The sequence below is a fragment of the Marmota flaviventris genome, chromosome 1 (genome assembly GCF_047511675.1).
Source record: "Marmota flaviventris isolate mMarFla1 chromosome 1, mMarFla1.hap1, whole genome shotgun sequence".
Classification (NCBI taxonomy): Eukaryota; Metazoa; Chordata; class Mammalia; order Rodentia; family Sciuridae; genus Marmota; species Marmota flaviventris.
This window is the reverse complement of record NC_092498.1, coordinates 126620502-126647448: the sequence shown is the minus strand read 5'-3', so window position 1 is coordinate 126647448 and position 26947 is coordinate 126620502.

Below are 26947 nucleotides of genomic sequence, written 5' to 3'. Positions count from 1 at the left end.
GACTTTCTTTGCATGGGAACAGAACACAAGTTATCCTCAGAAAGAATTGGCAAACATCCAGAAGAATGGGTCAGAACTTGAAGCATGGTATTTCCAGAGCCTGTATTTCTCCTAACTTTGTATTCCACTCTGGTGACTTTATATCTGCACCCATCATATGCACGTGTGTGGACACCCACACACTTGCTATACAGGCACACGTGTGTGTACGTACACACGTGAATATGCACTTATGTGTATGCACAAGTTTTCAGGGTGGTTTCATGGAGATGCTGCCAGAGAGACAGTGCCACACTGTAGATGCAGGCACACCTGGCAGAGCAGGGTGGGTACAGATGCAGAAAGACACACCCACAGGCCTCGATTCCCTCATGTCCTCAGGTCCCATCCATATGCCCCACACCTACTGGCTGTTTATAAATTCATCAAAAGGGATTCAGCAGATGGACCCTATACCCCAGGTCGCAGAGCCGCCTGTGCATGCCTGGGTGTGAGCTCACCATGCAGGAGGTGTTCCTCCACGTCCTTCCCTGCTGGCCTGGGGCCTGATGAACCAGGAAACTTATTTGTGTTTGATGAATATTTACAAAAGCTGCTATTTTAATTAAAATATAAAAGCCCAGAGACTAATTAATTGAGCTGAGAGCAGACACACACACACACACACACACCCCTCCCTGTGTTCTAGAAGATAACCAATGTTTAGCAGAGTTCGCCTTCTTCGTAGCCACAGGAAACCCTCCAGCCACTAAAGCCTTAAGGAAGGGGCACATCCCATCCTAGGATGTTCCCACCAGGTCCTGCTGGCCCAGTTGAGGTCGAGGACTGGACACCCATGGACATCCTCTGAGGTCCCTGTGAAGCCAACTTCTCTTTCTCCAAATGCCAAAGGCAGACAGGGTGGCAGACAGGGTGCCACCTCTGCTTTTACCCCAGCCCCTGAGTCAGCTCCTCATCACTGGACAAAACCCCTGAGACAGGCAACCTAGAGCAGAAGATTTGTTCTCATGGCTGCTGAGGTTTCAAGCTCAGCTGGCTTCATTGACTCAAGCCCCAGGTGGGGTAGAAGATGGCATCAGAAAGACACTGCAGAGAATAGACTGGAGAGGGTTCAGGGGAGGAGAGACCGGGGCAGTCTGTTGATGGGCACAAAGTAACATGGAGAACAAGTTCTGGAGCTCTGTTGCACAGTAGGGCCACTAACAACGCATTGTGTAGTTCAGATAGCTAAAGGAGAGGATTTGAAATGTCATCCCAATAGGGAAACACTCCATGTCTAAGGTGGTGGGTGTGCCCATGACCTTGATTTGACCTTTGCATGACATAAATACATACAGAAACATCCCACGGTGCCCCCTAGAAATGGACAATTACTGTGTGTAAATGAAATTTTAAAAACTCAGCTCCCAGGGCACATTCCATAGCATGAAGGAAGGGACTGAGCTTGGGAAGGAGAAATATAGACAGGAATGAGTCCTCAGAGGGCCCGTTCAACACCCAACACGCTGCCAGGCACCGTGGTGCACACCTGTAATCCCAGTGGCTGCAGAGGCTGAGGCAGGAGGATCTAAAATTCAAGGCCAGTTTCAACAGCTTAGCGAGGCCCTAAGCAACTTAGAGAGACCCTGTTTCAAAATCAAAAATAAAAAGGGCTGGGTAGCACATGCGAGGCCCTGGGTTTGATCCTCAGCACCACAAACAACTAAATAAAATAAAGGTATTAGAAAAAAAAAATAAAAAGGGCTGGAGATGAGGCTCAGTGGTTAAGTGCCCCTGGGTTTAATCCCCAGTAACCAAAATAAACCTAAACAAAACAATAACACAAAACACTAAGATGCCAGCATGAAGAATGAAGAATTCTGTCCCGGTGATGGACAGCCCACCTATAGGGATGAAGAACAAGTGAGAACAACTCATAGTTTCAATCTGGCTCACTGATCAGATGACCCACTATTCCAGTTTATTTGTGTGGTTGTAAGGTCTATGTTTGCTCTTTCCCTGTTTTCTTGTTGCAGTTATTAAGAGTGACTCCTTTTGATTTCAGTGTGCCCTGATCTGGATCATAAATTATGTGCTCACTCAACTTAAGTGGTGATGGGTTTTCACAAAGAGGAGAAAGGGAGCCGGCATCATTAGAAGCTGTGCATCATGATGCCCGGGGCCATATTTTTTGTCACTTTCTAATGATTCTTTAAACTTCAGAGTTTCAGTTACCCGCGCCCATTTCCAACACCTTGGCTCGAGCGTTGCCAACTGTCTTTCCTCATTCTAAAAAAATGCCCAGGGGAGTTCAGGAGACAGGGCACCCCTTTTTCTCAAACGTCCTCCATCCCCTTTCCACGTTCATAATTTTTGCCCTTCTCCCTGGATTGTTCCATGTCAAAGACTCTGGACACAAAACTGGCTCTATTCTCCATGAAAGGGGGATTAAAAGGCATCAAATGATGTTTTAAAATCCCCCAGATGTCAAGCTAATTGTTCCAGCAGGATGTACTGAAAATTCAGTGGGAATCATTTTGTAATTTAGTGTTATTCAACGATGTAACCATGGGCAAATAATCCACCCAGAATAAAACCAGTGAGATGCACTAATTTCAGCAGCCCTGGTATTTAATGCTGGAATCCATAAGCACTTGTCTTGCTGAGTACTTTTGTAATTTAAGGGCAATAGCAGAGTTCAATTCCTGGCCCACGGTGTGGTGCCCAACAGCTGCAATGAGAGGGCTGAGTTCTTGCCAATGACGCCAGGGGACTGGGCCTTGCTTCTTGTCCAGATCCTAGGGCTGGAAAGACATGCCATCTTGTGACATGAATGGGATATTGGAGCTTCATTTGCTTCCCTTGCAAAATTCAGACTGAATTATTAGAGAAGTGATTGCTGATCCTTCCAGAGCCTGGGGGCCTGCAGGTGTGCAGCAACCCATGATTTGGGGTGGGGGCTTGAGCCGCCCTCTCACTCTCGTCAGTGGGTTTCCATGTTTAGTGCTTGCACACTGGGGCAAGGGACTCTGCCTGAGTTTGGGGTAACAAAGAACCTTTGAGAGCCCTCGAATCCTGTGAGCTCTGCAGGGCTGAGGCCCTAATGGGCCATACCTGAGCCCCTTGTGCCATCTTGGCTCCTGCCTAATGGCTGGTAATGGAGCCAATGGAGGCCTTTCCCAGACCTCCACCCTCTTCAGGGCCCTGGAGGGCATGGGTGGGGAAGGCTCTCGGAGCCATTCAGGTTCCCCATTGCATCTCTCCCAGGAACCACACAATCAGGAGACTCCGTCAGTTTCCACAGAGAGCTTTGACGTAAGGTTCAGTGGTTTACAGGGTTGGGCATGCCTGCAGCAGCATCTAAGGGGGCAGTTCCTCTGCTACGACCCTGGTGCAAACAAACTGCCATCATCTCTGGCCTAGTAACAGCTACCTGACCATCCCTCCCCTTCAGTCTGTTTTCCATGAACCAAGCAAACTCATTTTGCAGAAACCAATCCATATCCCCCAAATCTAATTTTTATAACTGCTCTGGCGTCACTTGATCTTTCTCCGTTCACAGTCTATCCCTCAATTTTACTTGCTCACCTTAATTCCAGCAGTACTGATCTGATCCCTGTTCCTAAGAAACTGAATCAGTGCCTGCCACAGGGCCTTTGTGTGTGCCATTAACTACCTATGGAATGAACTGTCTCTGTGTTTTCTAGCCTAGGTCATTTCCTCAGAGATACTTTCTTTAACCAGCAAAATCTAAACTTGTCCCCCAACACATCACCATCTCTCATCGACCCACTTAATTTCCTTCATAACACTTTTCATTATCTGAAATTGTTCTCTGAGGGGCTGGGATTGTGGCTCAAGGGTAGAACACTTGCCTAGCACATGTGAGGCTCTGGGTTCGATCCCCAGCACCACATTAAAAAAAAAAAAAGCTAAATAAACAAAATAAAGGTATTATGAAATTAATCTCTAAATTGGCAATCTGCTTTTTATCCCGTATGGCACTTGGAGCACGCTGGTCTTAGATGAATGTAAACTGTCAGGGCTTGGCACAAAATTGGTGCTTATCTGATCATTGTAGGATTAATGAATGACTTTCAAGATTGATATTTCTATCTGGCTGCAGGGATTTGAAAAACCATAATTTCTGAACACAAGGAAGATTAATTTCTTTCAACTTTCATCAGGTACATGTTGAGTGGCCCCTGTAGGCTGGGCACAGCCCTATGATGTGACAATTACAATAAAATAATTGTACTTACCTGGACACAACTTGCTTTCTCGTGTCAGAAATAGATACTGTTTCAAGGCTCTTAAAAACAAGTGCATGATCATTCACCCAGATGACCTTAGGGGTAGAGACCTGAGATGTCACCAGGGCTTGAAGATAGCCTCCCTCCCAAGAGGGGTTCCTCGGAAGAAATTTGGAATTGAAATATGAAGAATCAGTGGAAACGTGCTGCGGCAGGTTAATTTATTTTTCAAAAGCTTTCCCTCCCGTCCAGCCACGTCCCTCAACCCCCTGTGCTCGGGTGGGCGAGAACGTGTCCCTGTTGCTCTCAGTTATGGAGCTATGCTGTGCAGCCTGGGGTCTCTGTTCCTGAGTGGACAGGCCTCCCTCCTCCCCTCCCCTGGTGGGGCCTGGCTCTGGGTGGCCTGGGACCGACATGCGGCCCCACCACTAAAGGACCAGCCCTAGAACATGCCGAGGACTTCCTGCCTCTTCAGTTAGACAAGGAGACAAAGCCGATCTGTGCCTGGGTACAGCCACCCCAGCCCACACCGACCACCCGCCTCCACCACCACTTAACAAAAAGCCAACAGCTTCCTTTCCCTGAAGAAAGACTCAGACCCTCAGTGGCAGCAGCAGGGGACTGACGTGGAGTGTGTGGAGGGGGGACGAGGAGCCTGAGGTTGGAGGGCGTGACCAGGTTTTTTCCATTGATTCCCCAACCGTGTGTCAATCACCTACCCACACTACCTGTGCTATCCCCCCCAGGGGTCAGCTGGTGAGCCAGGCCTGACAGAGACAGCTTCCCATCTGGCCTGAAGCTCAGGGGTCCTCGGGGAGCTCAGCCCAGGCCACGGGGAGGGGTCCAGCCTTCCATACCCTCTGCTTCCTTGTCTGGCTTGTGAATCCCCCAAACGTGTGTGTTCTTGTGATTCATTAATCACAAAGACTCAGACTCATTTAAATAAGGAAAACAGAACAACTTGTTAGTGACCAGCCAGGATTGGGACTTTAGTAGCACCGACAAGTGTGTCTGACCCCCAATGAGGCCATGTCTGCTGGAAGTCTGGAGGGTCAGTAGGTTTTGTTTTATCTTGTATGGTGAATGGCTGGCCCCTCACTGCAGGAATGATGAGCTAATTAGAGCGGCATTTACACTGCAGAATGAGGCTTGTGAATGATGGGGCTTTGACAAAATGTGCTTTTCCCCTTTAAGGGAAGGACGCACACAGAGAACCCAACAGCTCTGAACCCTTCAGTGGTGTTTTGTCTAGGAAAGTCCCCGCAGGCCTTCTTTGGAAAACATATAACAGGGCTGTGTAGCTACTTGCTATTTACACTAAATGGCTGCTTCCAGAATGTTCCCAGGAGGTCTGCAGAGCTTGGAAGTGCTCAGAATGATTTCCTTAAACCTCATTTACTCAGCAGATTGCTGGATGAAGTCCCCCTTCATGGAGTAGCACAAGCCACCTGTGTCCCAGGCTTTAAGGACGCCACAGGATGGGTGATCCTGAATGGATGGGTGATCCTGAATGGAAGGGTAACCTGTCACACAGGCTCCTGAGGGCCCCTGCAGAGTCACAGGACCAGAAGGTCAATGTGGCCTTGGGGCCCCTCGAGGCCCCCTCCATATCTGCCTTCCAAGAGGGTGACTGTGCACTTCAGGGTCCTCACGACCTGGAGCAGAGAGTCCTCCCCACCCAGTCTCTCCTCCTTGGACTCCCCACACCCTGAGCATCTTGGGGTAGAGGGGTGTCCATGGAGACAGGGAACCTAGCCCAGTGACAGGGACACCGGTTTGCTCCCAGAGCTTCCTTGTCCTGAGAGGTCAACTCCCACTTCCATGGACAAAGGGCTCAGGCTTTGCCTTTCAATGATTTAATTTTATTGAGTCTGAAGCTTCATATTCATAAAAAATTCACCTTTTTTTGCAACAGTTGAGGATAATTAGAAGGCATAAAACCAATGAATGAATCATCACAATATTTTAAATTAAATATCACCAGGTCTGGATACATGAGAGGATTTTCATTATTCAGGGACACAAATGGGCAGGGATTTCAATTATATCTAACATTTTCTACTTTCAACGTTAAAAAGTGCCATGGAAATAAAAATGGAATTTACCATATTAATAACAATTTTGAGAATAATTCATCTGCTCATTGTAACCAGTAGAATTTTTGATAATAGTCAGCTAAAAGTATTAAAAGAAACTTAAACTTTTTGGTAACAAAACCTAACCATGATGGAGGAAATGTATTTATTTCAATCACGAGAGGAGGAAAATTTTACTTAAAAAACAAATATTGAAGTAATGAAAATACACAGCCACACAAAATCAGTACACAAGTGTTCATAGCAGCATTACCCATAATTGCCAAAATATGTAAACCACTTAAATTTTCATCACCTGATATGTGGATAAGCAAAAGAACATATATTCATACAGTGAATATTCTTAGCACTAAAATAATTAAGTACTGACATCTACTACAATGTGGATGAAACTTGAAAACATGGTGCTAAGTGAAAAAGAACCACACCTGCAAGACCACTGTCTGCAAAATTCATTTCTATGAAATATTGAGAGTAGGCAAATCCGTAGAGGCAGAGACACACTGAGGACTGTCGGGAGAGAGACAGGAGGAATTTGGGATGAGAACATGGGGCAATGATTTCTTCATGGACTGATGAAAAGGCTCTAAATTTAAACTCTGCTCCTGGTTGCACGGCTTTGAAAATTCACAAAGAAAACATTACTTTTTTCATTTGGATCAGGTGAAGTGTAGGATACGTGAATTATTTTCAATGAAGCCTAACACCACACATAGAGCCTTAGAAAACTCAATCACTTTCTCTGGTTCTTAGTAAAGCCCCAATCCAGTCGTATCCCCCCTGTGCATGTCCAAAACTGTGAGGCCGTCCTCACCCAGTTAACGCGGCACGGTCTCTGTGCATTTTGGTTCTCAATATTTTGTTTGTTTCCCTATTAGAAGGAGTTCTCTGGGAAAAAAATGCTACCAGGGTGAGGTTCATTGGAGTCTTGCCTGCTCACTGTGTTTCTTCTGCTCTGTGCCCAGCTTTGCAGTGGGCCACTCTTTACACACCGATATATGGTAGATTCCATGGAGGACAGACCTGAGTGCTGCTCCCCAGCACACCAAGGTAGGCGCTTCCATGTTCCCCTGAAGACTAACCCTGCTGTTTTCAAACTCATCCAGGGTTGAGAATCACTTGGTTCTGTGCTTTTCGAGGAAATTAAAGTGCTTTGTTTGTGATGGTAATAGCAGCCTGCACTTACACAGCTCTTGAACCTTAGGCAGTTGCACAACTACTAATTTCCTTCTCAAAGTAATGCTATTAGCTTGATTCCATTATAATGCTTGGTTAAGTAGAGATAATGTGGCTTAAATTAATTTTGAAAATTTAAATATTAATTGTAATTGCCCTATTAACTGAGTGAAAATATTTTAAATTAAAAATCGCTTTTGTAAAATGCTGCTTGTTAACCTGGTTAAATCTGGAATCCAAGTGTTATCAATAAAATTTCTCTTGGGGGACAGCCAATGGCATGGGTTTCAGCCCATAAATGTTGACTTTCATCACTTAAAACGACCCCTGTATTCATCCAGTCCAGTAAGGACGTGTGTCTGCTCTTGCTGCTTGGATGACCCCTCCTCCTGGGGTCCCTTCTTTACCCTGCTGCTGATCCTGGCTGTGTCTCCGCCCACAGTGGCCACTGTGTGGGCTGCGTTTCTCCACCTTTCTTCCAATTAACCTGCTTTAATTTTGTCGTTTGCCTCATTTCTTGCACTCGCACATGACTCTCTAGTGCAATTTGTATCACTCTTGGCAAGAACAAGATCTGGCCATCCTTCTTGTCCTCCTTTTCCCCTGGGTCCCACATCTGTAGGTTGGGGGTGGGGCTGACTCATGACACCTTCCTCCAGCAGGGGGACCCTGGGAGTCTGGCCCCAGTCAGGATCCAGCTCCAAGTGAGGTCCCAGCTTGGTTGTGAAAAGAGGTTAAAAGATGGTTGTCCTGGGGCGGGAGTGTGGCTCAGTGGCAGGGTCCTCGCCTAGCCTGCAGGTGGCCCTGGGCTCCGTCCCCAGCAAAACAGCCACAGCAGTCACAGACAGAGTCAATGTGGATACGAGGGCAGAGGGTAACTGGGCGAGGAGAGGGAGGTGATAAATGTCAAGGAATTGAAACAAAAACTGGTAGAATATCTATTTTTTTTTTTTACATATTGAAGGTTTGGGGAGGAAACAATAGAGGCATCAAAAGGTAATCAAATGAAGAATGGAAACTCAAGATACTGGTGAACAGAGCCCTCCTTATGAAATCATACTGCATACATAATTTTACCAGCTTACTGGTTATTTAGTCAGTGTAAGGATTGTGCTAGGAGTGGGAGAAAGAGAAGTCTGAGCTTGTGACTGTGTGTCTCAGAAAAGGAGAAAAATGCAAAATTCTAATTTTTTTTAGAATAAAGATTCAGTAGAAAATCTCTGCCATGGAAAAAGAAAATGGACTTAAAGCAAACAAGCAAACAGAGCCATGAGAAGAGAAGCCCTGTGTCTCTGGGGACTCTGTCTTGCAGGTGGACTGGGGACTCCAGTCTTAGCAGCATTTGACTCATGCATTGCAATAAAAAAATCATTTATTAACATGAAATATTGAGGGTTTATGCAAAGCTGTTGGCCTATGTGGGGCTTGGGAAATGCCGGCTCCTTTTATCTCCGTTGGATGGAAACTCCGCACTCACAGCTGACTTCAGAGTCAGGATCCCATCTTGAGGGCAGGAGCTCTGGCAATTTTTTAACTAAATCCAAATCCCCCAGCAGAGACATGTGACCCAATAATTCTGTGTTGACTGGGAAGTGGGATAGTCAATACAGAGCTGGCCTCCTGCAACAAATCGAGGGCTTGGTGACATTGGACAAAACAGACTGCAAGCTCATCCTGATGAGGCTTCTCTTGCAGATGGGAGAGGCAGAAAACCAACCAAATGCCCAGGATGAGTCAAGGGCACCGTGTCTCTGAAGCAGGTGAGCACTGGGGAAAAGATGGAGCAGGGTGAGAGGGGTCCGAGTGGCCAGTGGGCAGTTGATAAAGTCTAACCAACGTCAGGTGAGATAGAACCTTGATGTGTTAGAAAATTATCTCTAGGAATTAGATTTTTCTCATTCTGTCCTTTTCCTGTCCACCTTCCTCTCTAAAGGGCAAGCTGCAAGACGTCAGCTGCTGGTCCAGGGGGCTCCCAAGGAGTAGGCCCCTATCTCACGTCCTGCTCTCCTGCAGGATGTCCCCCAGGCCCCGGGGAAACTTGGCTGTATCCAAAGGCACAGATGGATTCAGAAATCCTTGGGTTGCAGAGCAGACTTTTGCCAGGTCTTGCTTCACATCCTCAGGACTCACCTGAGCCCGGCTGGCTTCGTGAAGACTTTGTGTAAGTCTGTTTTCTACCTTTAGAAGCCCCCCAAAGATGAGGGAGGGAAGGAGCGAGAGAGAGGGAGAGAAGCAGGAAGTCTAGTAAGGACCATCGAGAAATGATTGAGGAGGGCACCTACAGGAAGTAGAGGAGAAGAGAGGCAGCAGAAGGGGAGTGAAGCCTATCTTCATACACCTGGCTTTGCATCAACATCTTCAAGGATCTACCAAAGAATTACGCTTTAGAGACAATCGCCTTGGGAATTGCTCTTTTTCTGCTACTGCAGCCATTCCTTGGTATCCACAGGGGATTGGATCCAGAACTTCATTTAAAAATAAAATGGTGGGGTGTGTGTGGTGTGCGTGTGGCCTGCACACATCCTGCTGTGTGCTTTAAATCACATGCAGGTCACTCATAGTGCCTACGACAACCCAAGGGCTAGGTAGACAGTTGTCACACTAGATTGTTCTGCATGGCCATTAACTCAGAAAATGTGCAAGGGGCAGTGGAGGATTGAGAAAAGACAAACAGACACAGACATAGAGAAAGCTGAGACCAGATGGGACATTATTAACCTCTCCTGGAGAATAATGACTCAGAGCTAGCTCAGCAAGTGTATTATACAGGTTTTATCATCAAAAGGGTTTCCTGTGAGAAAGTTTATTGAAAGCAAGCAGGCTGAAGGCTGAAGTCCAGTGGCCAATTATAATTATCAACTTGTGCTCATAATTCTCTACCCCTGACCATGGTGTCTGTGCCCTGTGCCGTGCACAGAACCTCCTTTAAGCAGGGTGTCACCATGGCAACAGGGCAGGCTTGGCTGCACATGTGCACAGGAAGTTCCCAGCGCAGGGGTGCAGCTCCTGCTTTAGGACCATCAGAGAGACAATGATTCAAATCACCATTCCTAACAGGTAACCACAAAATGTATTCTGTCCATCTTAAGTAAAGATGCAGTTATTCTGTAATGTTTTCCATCCATGGTTGGTTGAATTGGCAGATTTGGAACTCATGAATTAGGAGGAGCAACTATGTATTTGAAATTTTCCACAATAAAAAAGTTGACATAGATAAGTAAATAAGTATCCTTTCAGGAATTTTCATTAGATGTGGCCACATCCTGTCTGAGGGTACGAACTACCCCACAGTGTTTATTAGCCAGGCACACACACACACACACACACACACACACACACACACCACACACACACACACACACCACATACACACACATACACAGCCCTCAGGAAATGTGTTCTCAGATTTTATTTCCCGGATCATGGTGCCTATTCTCCTATCACTTTTCATGATCCAACTAACAGTACTTATGGGTTTTGAAACTGTGAATCTCCTATGTGACATATGCACATTAACAGCACCCTAGAGATCCTATTTTCCTCTCTGTGCATCTTGAGGGAGCACCCCTCAACTCACCAGTTCCCCCTTGATATTTTCAACTCAGAAGAGTGGAGCGCCCTCTGCAGGAGTTTAACAGTTTTGTGGCAAACCCTTCCTCCAGAGCATTTATTCCAGAATACTAAATAGCACTAATCTAGAGGCTGTTCTGTTTCAATCCATTATTCAGAAGCATTCCCATGCTTCCTGCTGAAGAAACCAAGTGTTTCCACTGACAAAACATGGATACTGGGCCCGAGATGGTTGATGGATTCAGCATGTTTGGGTGTCAATCATTGTCAGAGCATTTTTTTAAAAATAAAATCTACATTATTGGCTAGGCTCACTCTATATTTTTTGTGCACTTTTTCTAGAATAAATGAATGTTTTGCTTATGATACTTGATAAAAGCAAACAGCACTTCATTAATGTCTCATCATAGGAGTTGCCATCTGTCCCATCAATCAGCATGGCGGGAGGGCCCCTGCAGGTACAGCTGAGGAGCCTTGTCGGGGGGGACACTCCAGCAGTCTGGAAGTGCAGCACCACGGGGTCACACCTGATCACCCTTCTCAGGGGCGGGACCGATTTCCAGCAGCTTCTTTGTTGGGCTACTTTTTCACACCTTCCCCTGAGGTGGGTGAGCCTTGTGGGATTCCAAGCTGCTGCGTGGTGCTAGCAGGGATTGAGACTTGTTTGCACAGCACTGTGCTCGGCAGAGACTGGACAGCCTCATTCCGTCATCAGGATGGCATGATGGATTGCAGTGAGTCTCACTTTACACTCGGGGACCTGGAGATTCAGGAAAATGGAAGTGTGTCTCGGGCTCACAGAGCAAACCTTGGAGCTGGGACTGGACCCAAATGCACCTGCTGCAGCAGCATCGGCTCTGCCTCACACACCACCATCCCCTGCCTCTGTCAGACCTGTAGGTCCCAAGGGTCTGCAAATCCACAGCATGGGCAGGTAAGAGAACAGGCTGTGGGGCCCTGTGGCTGCCAGTGTCCAGCTTGGTCACATCAAAGATGTCACTTATCTTCTCCAATCACCAGTTTACTATCTGAAAAATAAGAATAGAAATTAGAGTTATATATTTTTTTAAAAAAACCCTGGTGTGCTTACTTACTAGTTCCCTTATGTAAGCATGTGTTATGTCAGACGTGTTCAACAAATTGAAGATGTCTTAATATGCATTTAAAATATACAAACATATGCTCAAAAAGCTGTGATAAAATTCCAAAGGTAAGGACTTCCCAATGATGAATCCCACAGCTGTTTCCAGTGGCCGCAGCTCCTGCCCCCAGCTCAGCTCCATGGATAGCCAAAGCCCTTAAACCTTAGCGTGCATCTAACAGCACATCCTCAGGAACTGCTCCAGTTCCTGTCCTCAGCAGCCACACAACCCTCTGCCCTGTGTGGTGGGCCCACGGAGAGTAGGTGACACTGGCTCAAGGCCGGGTCTGGGTAACATGTGTGGCTCACCCGGTGTGCCTAGTGTCCCAGATTCTCAGAGCGCCTGCATTTCTAATGTCCACAATGAGCACCATGTTTTTTTTTTTTAATTGGTACATAAAAATTATAACAGAATAGTGGGTTTCAGTGTGGAATGATAATTGCATTTTAAAGCCACTTAAAGAAAGGAGAACACTCTTCTACTACCTGGTGTTTATTGGGGGGAGTCATTCTATTCGGAAAAGGACCACATTAGTACTAGGAGAAGTCTGAGACCCGCTGGCCTTGTGAGGCGTGCCTGCAGGGGACAGGGGTGAGTAGGTGCCCAGGTGTGTGCAGCAGCGCATGCGCACTGCAGGGGCTCCTGTGCTGTGTCTGTTTTCTGAGCCTCTGGTTCAGGTGGTGCCTGACTCCCAGAGGAATGCTTCCTGCCCAGGGATCAGGACGGTGTTTGAAACTTGCCGCCCAGCTCGGACAGTCCCTGCTGTGTTTGAGGACTGTCGCAGGAGCAGGGGACATGCGCCCTGGACTCTGCCCACGTGTCCCTACTCACTTAGAGGATGCTCGTGAATGGGGCATGAGACCTTGTGAGCCTGGAAGCTCTTCCTGGGCTTTCTCTGTAATGTTGAGAAGTGGCAAAGTCCAAAGGGACTCATGGGGACTTCCTAACTATGGCATTAAAAATCAGTGAAGGCCACTGATATTTACCCAGAAATGAAGATTCTAGTGTCAGCAGCACATTTATGCGCAGAATCACCAAATCCTGGCTGCTACATTTTTCTCGTTTCTCTGGATTTGGTCTATTTCATGCTTCCCCACCTTGGCTGCTGATGAAATCAGGAGCTTTGAAGACTACTCCTATCCAGGACCTACCCTCAGTAACGATGCCCTGGAGTTGTGGAAAGAGGCCAGCCTTCGGGCATCTGACACAAGACAAAGTGCCCGGTGAAGTCTTCCCAGGTGATTCAGAGGTGCAGCCAGGGAGGAGAATCAAACTGCTGTGATATTCGCAATGCAACATTTTCTCTATGGATTATCATATTCGTCAGGGAAGCTTCGAGCCCTATCCAGCTCTGGAGGATTTCTCCTGTGATCAAGTATGGGATCAGAGAAGTCCTTCTGAAGGAAACAGAAACTGGAGGTCACTGTGCAGGGCCATTAATTATATACATCAGCTTGCACCCTGCGTGAGCTATGGAAAGTGATTTTATTTGGGCAAGTTTTCATGTCCTCAGTTGAGATTCAGGGGTTTCTACTATTGATGATATGGTTGAATGGTTGTAAGATACTTCCATGGTACAAGATATAATTTATACCTGTATTAAATGCAACTATGACTCCCTAGTGTCATAGTTACATAGTTTCAAGGGAGAAGAGAGGCCAGGCAGTAGGAGGTCTGTTAGTTATAATATGCACTATACCTGTTTTGGATTTCTTACATCATAGAGGGGGACTGATGTAAAGAAACTAAGATGTTGTCATGGTTTAGGAAAACTCAGTGTGTGACATGTTCTGAAATACATGTATGTGATGAAATAATTATTGCTAATATCTGTTTTGGCAAGAGCTATCAAATCAAATCTCTCGGCAAGTTTATAGTACATAATACAGCATCATTAGCTATAGTCTCCATGCTCTAATCAGCTCTCTAGACACGTCAACTGTGTAACTGAAACTTTGTAACCTTTGACACACATTTCCCTGCTTTCCCCTCCTCCCACCCCTGGAAACTGCCCTTCTACTCTCCGCTTCTATATATTCAACTTTCTAAGGTTCTCCACACCAGTGAAATCGTGCAACCTTGCTCTTTCTGTGTCTGGCTCACTTCACCTAGCATAATGTCCATGTCATTACCAGAGACAGGATTCCCTTTTCATGGCTGAGTAATATTCATTGCATATCTAGATACCATAGTTTCTTTATCCTGCTGGACACTTAGGCTGATTCCACGTCTTGGCTGTTCTGAATAATGTTACAACTCCCATGAGAAAGTGCAGATAGCTCCTCAACACACTGACTTTATTTCTTTGGATAATTACCCAGAAGAGAGATGGCTGGGTCAAATAAGAGATCTGCTTTTAGTTTTTGGAGTAACCACCATGCTGATTTCCATAATGAGGACAATGCCTTACTTCCCATGAAGAGTAGATTCCCCTTCCTCCAATTCTGTTCCAATACCTACTGTCTCCTGGCTTTTTAATGATAGTCATGCTAACAGGGGTGGATGACATCTCATTGGGTTTTGATTTGTCTTTCTCTGATAGTAATGATGTGGAGGATCTTTGCATCCATTTAATAATGTTGGTGTGTTGACAAGTTTGCAGGGGTTGTATTGATGTGTTTGGCTTCATGAGAGCTGGGAGCTCTCCCTCACTCTCTTGCCCACCAACAGCTTACTCAGTGTGAGCGACCACCTGAATTTAAATAGAAGTGACTGTCTACAACCACTTCACAGTCCTATTAGCACTGCTGGTCACCCCCACACTGCAAATCCCTCACCTGGATGCTTCACAGTTGTATATGGTGCTTCCCGTGCACATGGGTGTGCTCATTGCACCATTGACTGGGAGATGAGATGCCAGAGATGGAGAGGCTGCCCCGAGCAGCATTCTGGGTTTGTCTAGTTAAAGAAGAAAACAGTTACAGCTCCCCATCTTCCCTTAGTTTATCCTTCCATGTTTCACTCATTGCAAAAGAGCCTCCACTACGTGATTTAAAATCAACAGAGAAGCATTGCTGTGCACTCACGGACACCATTCAGAGGCTAGTCTAAGAAAAGTGTTGAACATGGTGCAGAAATGGTTCTCACCCTGAGATAGGACAGATGAAGAGAAGCCTTCAGTCGAAGGTGGTGACCACAGCCTCATAGTCTGCCCCTTCATGCCTGTGTGTACAAAGCAGACTCCATGAGACGGACACAGGGAGGGGCTGTTCCTCAGCTGGGCTAAGCTGACTGATGGGCACTGCACATTACTCATGCCCAGGTGGGCATTGTTCTCTCCCTTGGGCCACATCTGCTTGGACAGGCTGACTCCTGCAGAGGTGGGAAGCCAAGGAGTTTGCACATGGATTGCCTGGGCTGACGATGCTTGCAAAGCAGGAATCGGGCTGGGACTGGTTTCGGATTGGTGGACACAGGGAAGCCCAGGCCTTCAATGGAGTCTCAAGGAGGAAACTGTAAATCATGATGAGGAAGCTCTTTTAGTTTGTTTACACTTTAACTCCTGAAGCATGTATTCTCTAGAGCAAGCTGACAAATTGTGCTTGTTCTGAACATTATTTAATAAAGGAACAAGAAAATATGCCCAGGCGCCACATTGTTCACCTCCACACAGGACATGGGGCCCGTGCTGGTTCTCCAGGATTGTAATACTGGCCATCTCTGATTGGGGAGCTGGGGCACAACCAGATTTTCTCCCCGTGAGGGTTTCTCTCTCCCTTTGTGTCAAACCGTGGTGGACCATGAATATAGAAAGCCCCTGCCCACACAGGTAGGGGAGAGGATTTGATGAAGCAAGTCCAGTTCTTCCTGGGATTTGATTCTTCAGCAGAGGATATGAGGCTAAAACAGGGTCACAGGTGATTTTCCCTCTCAGACACCTGGAGATGCATTCGTTCCTACAAACCGAAGCCTGTTGCCTTGTGCATTGGGCTCTTGAGTCCTCTCTGACACTGACCTTCCACCCTCTGTGCATTCTCCTGCCATTTCAATATTTAAACTGTTTAAAGGAGTCACAATTTGCTTCTATTAGGTTCAACCAAAGGCAATTAACTGACGCTTATAACCATTATTACAAAAACACACCTGCTGGAGAAGGTTATTTGAAGCCTTAGAGGGATGGGGCAGGAATGGGTGTCCACAGAAACAAGGCCATGTCCAGATACCCAGGCTGCTCTTGTAAGAGATGGAATGGGAGATACAGAAACGCTGCAGGAGATGGAGATCTGTGCTAATGAGTTGGAACAGGAACCAGAGGGACTGATGTCCCAGGGGCCAACCCATAAGTCATTTAAAGATAGAAGAACCCTCAGTTGGATATAGCGCTGTCTCAGGTTATGTACAGCACCACACTGGACCATGGGCCATGGGGCCACCCAGGTAGCCATCGTGCCCCTGGGCAGATATAGAGAGAGATGTCCATGAAGGATTCTGAGCACATGGCTGACTCCCGTGGCAGCAGGCCACACTGTGCATATAACTGTCTCTCCAGAATCCTAAGCCTGCAGGATTGCGTGTTATTTGTTCATCTTGAGAAACACAGTTTGTAAAATCAAGAAAATGAGCGCAGCCTGGAAACTGTGCGGTACTTGGGAGGAGAATGACAACCTTAACTGGGAAATATCTGTTTGTCTCTTGCTCTTTCTAATGATCCCTGGTCTGCACACCTATTTGCCAGTGGTGTTTGTGATGCTGGTATATTAGGCAGTGTTGCATCACATCAACAAAGTACACAGGCACTGCACCCAATTCCAATAAAGCAAAGAGAAATAGCAACATCTGGGAGGCAGATCGGGTGCCTGGCACCTGCTCAGCCTCGAGAAAAACAGCCATCCAGAGCCCCTGGGTGCAGGCAAAACTCTGTCCAAATGGTTTTTAAAACATGAAAAATAAACTTGACTTAAATTTAGAAGACGTGTCCTGCTCCCAGAGGCAGCTGAGTTAGTTCTGGGGCTGCAGGTGACAGATTTTAAGAGGAACTTCCCTTTGCCTCACAGGGTCTTCTCCAGCCATGGAGCCCCCTACAGAGAAGTTCCAGAAGACTTCATCCATCCTGCACACATGTGCCAAAGCAGCTGCTACAAGATGAACTTAAGAGTTCCCATCCCTGTACTTTTTGACTTTCAGAGGAGAAAGCAAAAGTGTGGCCCTCTCGGAGTGGAGTCAGTTACAGCGTATTTATCAAGTGAAGAATCCAGTGATAGATCCCTGCCAAGGACTGTCCTATGTGCCTCATGTAGAGACCCTGTAAAGAGCCACAGCCCATGTGCCAGGTGCCCAGACCATTGTGGGGATTGTGCTGGGACGAGCAGGTAGCATTGGATAGCTGGGTGAGGGGCCAGGATAGGACAAAGATACTGACACTTGAAGGAGCTCAGATAGGTCAGAGAGGACAGGGAAACTCACATAAAAATGATGGGGACACCTGGTGCAGAGTGGGGAGCTGGGAGGTCAAAGAATCCTAACACTTATGTTCCCTAAATATTGGCACAAGCCTTGCCGTCCTGAGGATGCCTCTGCCTGGGAGCTGGTGCCACAGCCTGCACATTAAGCTTACATGAACTGAATGCATGTCTTTGGGTCGGAAGCGAGAGCTTGACTTCCTTTTATTTCTTTCCCACAGTCCTCTCGTGTCTAATGAGGAAAGAGACACTGACTTTAAATCTGGACTTGCAGTTCCTCGGCATCACGATCTTGATGGTGTCAGGAGACTTACATGCTCCTGGAGCAATTTTTGCTGTAACTGACTTTTGCCACAGTTCTGGGTTTTGAACAGGAGGATCTTAATTAAAAGCAACACCACTCTCCTCTTAACAGTCCTAATTTACAGACATAAAACCAGGGCCAGATTTTTTGTTGTTGCTTTGCATACAAAAAAGTCTAGCTCCTTACACTGAGGACACAGTGAAATCAGGAAGTCACAGTCTGAAATCCCTGAAGAACACACAGCCCAGGACCTGGCGCATGAGGATCTGCAAGGCCATTCAGTGACCAAGACTGGATGTTGCAACAGCAGACCTGCTGGGCCACCTAGTATCCATGTCCAGAAGCAGTCCAGCTGAAAGCCTTCACATTAAGAATGGAGCCAGATCCAACCCAGCATCCAGAACTATCCAGCAAGGAGCAGAAACTTCCGGGTGCAGAGGAAGTGTGGGCTACATCTCCAGGTGTGGTCAGCCCAGCCCAGATGTGTCATAGAACACCAAGTTAACAAACCCACTTCTTCACTGAATAAATGACTTGGGGGGGGAGTGGCATTTCCCAGTTCTCAAGACCCCTGGACTTGTCAACTAAATGCAGTGGGGGTTCTTCCTTTCTTCTTCATTCAATTCAAACAAAATGGCTATAATAAAATCCATTTTGAGAATGTCAGCAAATTTAGCACTGGCTGAGTATTAGATAATATTAAGTAATTATCATTAATACTTTAGAGCCCATAATTGTACCACAGTTATGCCAAAATAGTCATTATTCCTTAGATTGATATGCTAAGACATCTGTTATTCAAAATAGAATAGTGTCTGCAATTTGCTATCCAATACATGAGATAAAAAGGGGTGAGACTTTAGATGAGGTTTTACTCCAGAACGGATCACTGGTTAAGATATATGTCCTTGGGGGTTATTATACTTTTATTACAAATTTTGTTACTTCAACAACACAAAAATTTAAAATTTCTAAAAGAAAAAAAATGCATTTCCACTCTTATCTGGGTTGATTTGTCCACCCAGGAGCTGGAGGATGGAGTCAGCGATCCCCTGCCCGCACTGTGCCAGATGTCTGGGGAAACCTGCTCATATTTGAGGACTGCGTGGCTCTCACAGCCTCTCCCCAAACACCCGACAGGAGATCAAAGGCTCTCGCCTCGTGTTTCTACCACGCACAGCGTATCTCAGCTCCCCTCACGCCTGAATTTGGAAGCCTTGTCTTCTCCAGGAAAAACCTTAATATCTGGGCTAATTTGTCTTAAAATACAAAATTTTAAATCAAGTTAGTGTACCTTCCACCAATGTCCTTTTAAAATTTCTTTGAAGGCAAACTCTGCCCAGGAAAACTTCAATAACATCTAAATTTTCACTGCTGAAGAATGGAAGGAAGCATCCTAAAGTGATGGAGGGAAGACAGCTGTGGGGCGTGGCCTGGAGGGCCACAGAAAAGCCACGCCCACATCTGGGTCCACCACGCCCCCACTGTACAAATTCCGTTGTCTACCAAGGAGCTGGGCATGCAGGACCCCGCACCACTGCTCCCAATCAAGGGCCCCCCTCACCTTGCCAGGATGTCCCTCTGAACCTGGCTGCCTCTGAGCAGTCCCCCTGGGTCACCCTGCGAGTGTCTTTAAGCTCCAAAGTCCTGCTGTCACCTTGAAATCCTGGGTTCCTTCTACCCTGGTCCATCTGCAGGGCCCCAGCATTTCTTGCTGGGAAATAAACCTAATTGATATATTTTCCAGCGAGCTGCGTCAGTCCTGCAGGAACCCCAGGAACTAAATTAAAAACTATGTTTCACATTTTGGATGAGAAGTTAGTTGCCTCTGTATTAAAATTAATGAGAGCGGCCACCCAAGCAATGAGCTCCAATTTCTTCCAGGCCGCCAGACTATTCTGTCCAGAGTGCCCAGGGACGAAATGCGATTGCAGTCAATGACAATGTTTTAAACTTTAATAACGTTTTGTTTGAAAACGAATAATACAGGTCCTGTATGATTTGAATCTTTACTTCACATTACTTTCTTCATTTTGGAGATTATTATGATATAATAGCCACGCAGGCACAGCACTCACCGTCCCCCCAGCCCTCCGGTAAGGGCCTGACCATCCTGTGTGCAGCTCACTCTCTGAGCAGCCCTCTGAGGCAGGTGCTACAGCCTTCCCCGGCCTATAGAGGAGGGGACCCAGGCAAGGGCATGTCAAGTCACCTACCCAAAGTCCACAGTTCATGAGGGTCACAGCCTGGATGCAGACTGAGGCAGGTCAGCTGATCCTAGGTTTGAAGCTACAGAAGTGGCTCTCAGCTGGCTGCGGGGTCGAGCCTCCTGGGACATCTTTTAAAAACACCCAAGTCTAGGCAGGTTGCAGCACAACTGGCTGACAGCTCTGTCTAGGCACCGAGTGCAGAGTAAAGACTGTGAAGATGAGGCTGCATCTCTCCAGCCCTGGGATGGGAGTGGGGACAGTGATGTTGGCCATGGCCAGGCCTTGGCAGTGCTCATCTGTGGAATATGAGCAGGCCAGCCCTGACCTGATAAAGTCATTGTTAGAAGCATTAAATGTAGGGTGACCATATGTCACAGTTTACTTAGATGGAGTGGGTTCCCGGGATGTGGGACTCTCAGTGTTTAAGCCTGGAGAGTTGGAGACAACTGCGATCAGGGGTCGCCTTCCCCGAATGAGCTGACACCTTAGGGTCAGTGTGCACTTCTTCTGCCTTGGTGGAGGGGGCAGGAGTGGCAGGGGCTCTGCTCCTGTTTCACACACTCCCATGTGACTTTAAACACCCTCATGAATCTTTAAACTTTAAACACCTGATGAATCTTCAGGGCAGGAGCAGCGGGCACTTTTGAAGATCAGAGAAATGTCCCTGACTATGTAATGACTGACTATGTAAAACCAGAGGCCACTTTGTCAATCTCAGGGGTAAGAATGGTAACAAAAGCCAGAAAGCGATATCGTGACAGGGACTCTGTCCTGTCACATAACCTGCACCATCAGCGGGGTTGAGAAGGAGACCAGGGACATTACTGTTGGGCAGCCCATAGAAAGCACAGGAACCAGGCTCACAGTGAGTCCACTTAGGAGAAGCAGACCCTGAGCACAGGCTGGGCACTTGGGGGAGCCTGGATGGGCAGCTCTGCTCTGCACTGGCCACAGCCCTCTTAAACATGATAAAGGTAATTGCAGAGAGGGTGGCCGTCCCATGCTGGAGGAAGAGGGGGACGGGCTCCATTTAGCCTCTTCTGACCCGTAGAGCATCCTGGTGTGTCTCCAATTTTTAATCACCCATGGGGACAGGGCATTCCTAAAAAGTGGTGGGGCTGTTGCTCACTTGTTTCCTGTCCTGGGGTTAAAATGACCAGAGTTCAAGGCCAAGATTTTCCTCTGCTAAAGCCACAACAGTGAGATTCTGGCAGAGAGCTACTTACTCCCATTTGGAAAATTCCACGGATGCAGAGGCCTCTTTGGAACAGCCCTGGAAGAAATGCATGGACCTCCGCCCTCATTCCCTCTGCCTCCTACACATCCACCTCTGGCAATCCGGGGGTTGCACAAGCAAAGACCTGCAGGGACCAGGCAAGCAGCCAAGAGAACAATGGGGTGCATCAGAACCAGGAAAGGGAGCAGCTCGGTTGCAGTGTAAACCAGTCCTGGGTTCCTCAGCCCAGTCCTGTCCAGTGGCTGCACATCTTTCTTGGGATAAAGGTGGAAGTTCCTACAAGAGCCCATCTCTCACCCTCAATGCTCAGGCCCTTTGTCCCTCTCTATTCCTGCTCCAGTTCCTGTGCTCTAGCAAGGCTGACCTTTGGACTCTGCTTGGTAGATACCAGGCATGTTCCAACCTCAGGACCTTTGAACATGCTGTATCCTTTGTGCTGCTCCCCCCAGAGACCCATAAGCTGAAGCCCTCACCTCCTTCAGATCCCAACTGCAGTGTCAGCGTCCCAGTGAGATTTCCCCTGGCTCTCCTGTATAAAACTCTGTCCCTTCCTTCAACCCTGCTCCTCTTCCTGCTCTCTGGTTTTATTCCTAGCCCTTGTGGCTGGCATAGGGTGTATTTAGTCATTAATTGGCTTTCACTTCCCCTTAAAAATGTAAGCTCCATGAGGGCTTCCTGTCTGCTGCCATTATTGTCATCATATTGTTTACATTAAAATCATCTCAGTTCCCAGTGTGGGCACTTGGCAGTGGGATAATACATGGATTTATAGAGGAACACAGAGCCCTGCACAAATGCACCTCTTCTTACAGGTGCACCCACTGTGAGCGGGCAGATGAAGCATGCAGGTGGGTGAGGGCATCTCAAGGGCCCCACCATCCCCATTGCATGAGTCAATAGCCATGTGATTGGCACCGGTGGCCCTCCTGTGCTTTGTTCTGAATAGACACAGCTGGGGAGGGGACAGGAAGAAAACCCACGGGGATGGAGAAGCCAGTCTAAGCTTTTCAGAGGTTCACTCTGTGCCTGGATTCAACATAGAGGGGCTGGGACCACTCCTGAGCTAATCCCAGCCACTGCATGGTACCTGTAGACTTGCAGGCACAGATGGATGGCATTGTTGGTCTCATTTTGAATTCAAAAAGAAATCATTTTAATGCTCAGGATATTTCAAAGAAAAGCAGAGATCTCCAGCTTCTTGGAACATGGGAAATCTGCCAGCCCAGTTCCTTTGTTTTTACAGAAAAAAAAAAAGAGTCTGTCCATCCCTCTCCCTTTTCATTTCCTACAGAATCCCTGGAGGCCTGGTGCTGGGTTTCCCTGTCTGTAGGATTGGCAAATGGAGGTGAGAGAAAGGAGGGTTGGTGGTCTGCAGTGGTCAGGGGAGGCTTCCTGGAGGAGGAGGAAGAGGAGGACACTGAGCTGAGCAGGTAGGGGCGACCCCTTCACAGGATCCAGTTGCAGGAGAAGAATAGACCACAGCTAAAAAGCCTTGGAGGGAACTGAAATCAGCTCTGCTTAAAATTTTTCTTATTTTCATCCCATTTTAAATTTGAAGCTGGCATTGTTAAGAAACTATTAAAGACCTCCATGATACACGTTGTGCGTGATGAGCTTTATGTATCCGTTGGCTTTTCATTTTTTCCCATGGACTTGATGATGGTGTTGTTTTTAAACAGGACCATTCCTTAAACTTTGGAATTCCCTCTCAAGTATCTGCCAGTGTGAGACAAGATGCGGGATCCCTGTGTCAACCCTGTGTCCATGCCCTCCGGCCAGCGCTGGCAGGAAGGCTCCCACTGTGGGGAGTGACCTTTACTTCCTTCTGTGCTCCATGAGGAGCCCTGGGCATCGCAGAGGAGGAGCTGGAAAGAGCCAACTGTAGGATCTGCCTGCTGACAGGTGACGTGCGGGGTTCAGAGAAGCTGGGACCTGCTCTGGTGAGAGGCCAGGGCAGGTGGGAGTGGCCCCCGGAAGCACCTGCCTCACTCTCAGCTGGGACAGGAGCCAGAGGAAGACTGAGGCAGCCGCTGGCAGGGTGGCTGCTGTCACCCACGTCACCTGAATAGGGGGATGTTTGGGATTTCTTGTCTGTTCAAGCATGATTAGAAGTTGATTTATTGTCTTGATCCATCTTGGTCACTTAGTGGCTTCTCTGGGGTCAGTGGTCTATGAGAATACTCAAAATACTCATATTTTGTTTTTTGAGCTCATACAGACCTAGGTTAATGTTTTGCTGATCAGTTCTATTTTTTGACTATAGAGTTTTTAAACATTGCAATGGAGATTTCACCTGTAAAAAGTTATAAAGCCTTTACTATTATGTTATGTGTTGTATTTATTATATTATGTGTGCACACTTGTGTTTTATGTTGTATGTTTGTATGTACGTATGTCCATATATCATATATGATGAGCGCTCATGAAAAAATGGATCCAAATATTTTTTTTTTTATTCACGTGATTTAAATGGTTTAATTTAAATTGGGTAAACAGCTGTTGAGGATTGTTTTAATATGTGAACAAAAAAGGAGGTTAATAGATCTGTTTGTTTACTTTCACCTTTCCTTTTCATTATATTTAATAATTCTGTTCAAGATAATGTAAATTGTTAAGAAAATTGTTTTCTTTTAGTGCCTTCTGGAATGTTACATAATTTTTTCTTTAGCCATTATTGCCAGAATTCCTATCTTCATCCCAGTGCCAGGGAAGACAAAGATAAAACCAATCTACAGCTTCTGCAATAGCCATCACTGAACTGCTTGCAGAACTTGCCTGGACTATGTATCACTTGTATGCATTGTGAACTATCTGTTGGTGTAGAGACTTGTGGTAGTATTGGCATATTTTTGCTGATGGTGTCATCGGTGGTACAATTTTTCCAAAAGGAGCCGTCAATTGGCTTGGTGTATCTTCCTCCCTTCTGCTTGTCATGGTCGTTCAGCTAAAATTTGGAGGCCAACAGAGGTGAGGCAAAGAACCTCACACCCGCTGGTACAAAGACCTATCCACAGGTGTAGCTGTATGCTGGACTGGTAGTCAATGACGGGTAAGATCCAATTGCAATGGTACCAACCTAAGATGGGTAAGGACCATATGTACTATTGGACAACCTAAGGCAGACATGGTCCCTAAGCCACATGCTTGTTGTTTAAACAGAGAGGGGGAGATGTTGAGAGCCACAGTCGAAGGGGCCCCAGCAAAATTCCAGCTGCCAGCAAACTTCCAGCTGCCAGCTGATTGGCTCCTCTGCAGTGATGCTCATTGGGCTGTTTCCCCGCCCTTTCAGACCATGGAGCTGCTCATTGGGGGACTTTTTTTGGCTCTGCCCACGCGACCCAGCCAATCAGCCTCAAGAGCAGGAGGAGTGGGGGAGATTGAGAGGCTTGTGGGAAGCTGGTGGTGGCAGTTGGGCTCTGAGGGTTTTTCCTGAGGAGCTGTGAGGTGTGGTGTGTGTGTTCTAAAAATAAAGTTTGTTTCTTTTGACAAGTGGCTCCTAAATTGTGCCCAGCCAGACTGTGGCATTAAATAAGGCAGCACTTTGGCCCATTTGTGAAATCAAAGGCCACATTTTTACTCTCATTTGGGTATTACAAATATATATTTATAAAATCCTGTCCTGCCCTCATGGCACTGACACTCAGTGAACAAAGATGAGCATTTGGCAAAAGGTTGTATAAATTTGGAAGGGTTTAATCTCGTGGTAAGTGTAGGGGAAAATTATTTCAACAGAAGTCTACGTATTAAGGACTTTGAATCTGCTGGGAGAGGGGAAGAGTGGAGTCAATGAGCCCTGAACACAATATGAGCGCTTGAAAAATATCTAGGTCCATGAATATTTCATTCCTCTTTGCACATTGGAAAATGAAAGTTGGTTTTACTTTAACACTTACAATAAGTGAATCACTTATGGACTCTGGTGTAACAGCTGGTTTTCTGATCCTGACACATGTCTACACTGGAGTCCCAGGAGAAGTGGAAGCTGAGTCCAAGGACCTTCTGCTCATCACCCTGGGCACACCAATGGCATCACCACATCTCAGCTTATGTCATCTTGGCCTTGTGGCCATCAACTCAGAAACTTTTAGCAAAAGCACTGTAGAAGAAATAGGTCATGGTAATGTGGAGGCTGTCTATCTTCATCTCATGCACACAGTGGGGCACAGCAGAGCCTGTCCCTCACATACCCACCCAGCACTGCTTCACCAGGAGCCAACAATCCGGAGGCACAGGGGACTCCTGGTGCCTGGCCATTTGGTCCTCTTAACCCGCGAGGGTGAGATGGGGTGCGCAGCTGCCCATCATCCCTTCCGATGCTCGTGGACCTCTCACGAGCTGGGCTTGTGGGTTTCAGGAGTGACCTTGCAATCAATTAGCAGTGAATATGTTATCCCAGCTGCCGCCGCCAAGCATGCCCCAGCTGTTGGTTCATGAAAGACATCTTGTTCTACTTGAATGTTGCCCTGAGGTTCCACGAGGGACCAAATCCATCATCAAAATGAATGAGGTTCTCTTTTCTTTTCCAAATAGGAAGTGGCACCAATGAGTGAACTCCCTCCACTGGCTCTCGAAAGTGGAGCTGTCCGTGCTCGCTGGGCAATGACCACAGCTGTCTGGTAGAGGGGATCCTGGGCTCCCCCAACGCTGGCTGTTGTCCTTGAGGTAGGTACAGGCCTGTCAGACACTTGTAGGTTAGGATGCAGCACTTGTCACAGGAGAAACCTGGTCCCTGGGCCAGGACCCGCCCTCTCCCTCCTCGAGCTGCCGTACAAACACTTCTGGTGGCTGAAGCAAAGGCTACCACCATGGCAAAAAAGCAATACCTTCCAAAGAGAAGCACCAAGACTCTCTGGAACATTCTAAGTTTCTCCTTGTGCAAACAAACCCATTTCTTCTAGGATGCTCTTCCACCCCCCCCCCCAGGGGCCACCAGTTAACAGGGAAAGGAACTTGGGAACACTCACTAAGCAGCGTGGCCAGCCAGACATAGAGGCCGGCTTTCGTTCTTTAGGGGTCTCCAGGAGGCGGTGCAGGTTCTGATGTGGGATAGCTGCAAGAGCCAGGAGAGGCCCAGAGCTGACGTCAGCAAGGCAGCTCCCCTCAGGTGGCTCCGGAAGAGCGATCACAGTCGTCGTGGTCTGAGCCGTGTCACCTCACTGCTGCCTGGAAGGCAATGGTGGGAGGTGCAGGGTGCCTCTCCCTTCATGCCCAGCTCCGGCACTGCTACATGAGACCACCGAGCCACACGAGACCACTGAGCCTTCTGCCCCTGGTGACTGCAGCGAGCAGGGAGAGGAAGGGGTGAACTGAGCAGCAGAAGACGCCGCGCCTGTGCTGGTTCTCAGACGGGAGAATGAGGCCCATCCCAGGGCCACATGCATCAAGAAGGAACCCACGGACATGGCTAGGGATCCCTGGGGATCCGTAGCCATGTGGAAATCCAGTGTGCAACAGCCGGATGGGCAGAGATGAACTGCCCTGGTGGGGGTTCATGCACCCACCTTTCCCGTCACGTGCAGCTCTGGTGAAAGCTCATTCAGGAACAGCCTGCAGACGGGCCATGCATGTGCGTCAAACATAC